Genomic DNA, 1,458 nt, shown 5'->3' with positions numbered 1-1,458 from the left:
AAAATTGTCGGACAAGTCGTAATTTAAAATGAAAAATTTTAAAAATTTAAATTTTGCATATCGATGGCTGAGTAGAAGATCGACCTATCTCGGAAGTCAGTTCAAAAACGCCCTGTCTCTGAAAGTTTTTCAAGAACGCCCTACTTCAAAGTTTGATTGAAAAACGCCCTATTTCAGCATTTGGTTGAATAACACCCTACCTCAGAATTCATTTCAAAAACGCCCTATCTCAAACGAAAATACATTGAAAATAAGCCGATATAGGGCGTTTTTGAATTGGCAGCTGAGATAGGGCGTTTTTCAATGAAATCCTGAAGTAGGGCGTTCTTGAAACAGAAAAGAGCGTTGTTAAAAAATTTTCTGAGATAGGGCGTTTTCGAACTGGTTGCCGAGATAGGTCGATCTTCCACTCAGCCATCGATATACTCTGTAAGATTCCTTTCAGTGATCGGACTTCTACCACATTGTTGTAGATCTGCCACTTTTTGAACACACCTACCACACAAGGTCTGAAATCTACCACATACTCGCGTTTTTGAGTAGTTTTATTTTTGCTCAACATAATTTTCTTAATTTTAAGAGCAAAAATTGTCCAACACTAAACACTAACAACAGGCAGAATGGGAGGATAAAATAAACTGTAAAATAGTAAATTTTCTCAATATTCAATTTTTCGACATCAACCATGGTTTTATTGAGTTAAATTGCAAAATATATGATTTATAAAAAGAATTAATAGCGAAAATTATAAAAACCGGCGATTTTTGTGAAAGCATTAGCAAATTTCAGTGCATCTCAAATTTCTAAAGCGTTGTTTACTTTTACTTGAGAATTGTCAAAATCGGCAAATCACAAGTAGCATTTCTGGAACGAGCGTATATTTGTTCGCTACATCGTGATGTGATAAAAAGAAAAGCTCGCAGCACTCTGCAAGGTTGCAGAAATCTTTCAAAATATGTTCGCAACTGTCAAGGAAAAAAATTGCCAAAACCAACGGAATTTTTATCAACTTAAATCTTGCACTTTATTATACTAAAATAAATTTTGTTTTAGATTATAATTAAAATGTTTGCAATTTAGGAGAAACCTTGCAGATTTTTTTTAATTTTTGTACAAAGTTGGATCGAAAACCTGAGATCTACCACATTTTTATGAAATCTACTACATCTTTTCTTAGATTCTACCACACAAATTTTTTGTAAGTCCGATCACTGATTCCTTTGCCATTTCTTAAGATAAATTATCAATTTAAACATTGTTGTAAGCAGCGAAATGTCTTATCTTGAATCACATACATATATACGTATTTTTTACCGGGTAAACAGAAGTAAAGTTACGTGCAGGTATACCTGTGCGTCACCCTTTGAAAAACGCGGTTTTTGACCTTAAGCCAGATGTGTATTTAAAATTCTGAGTATGCAGATTTTACTGCTTGAATAGACCTACAACAAGTGTGAA

Source organism: Rhagoletis zephyria, unplaced genomic scaffold (assembly GCF_001687245.7).
Source record: "Rhagoletis zephyria isolate East Lansing unplaced genomic scaffold, Rhagoletis_zephyria_1.1 Rzeph_scaffold_00469, whole genome shotgun sequence".
Lineage (NCBI taxonomy): Eukaryota > Metazoa > Arthropoda > Insecta > Diptera > Tephritidae > Rhagoletis > Rhagoletis zephyria.
This window is presented reverse-complemented; position numbering follows the sequence as displayed.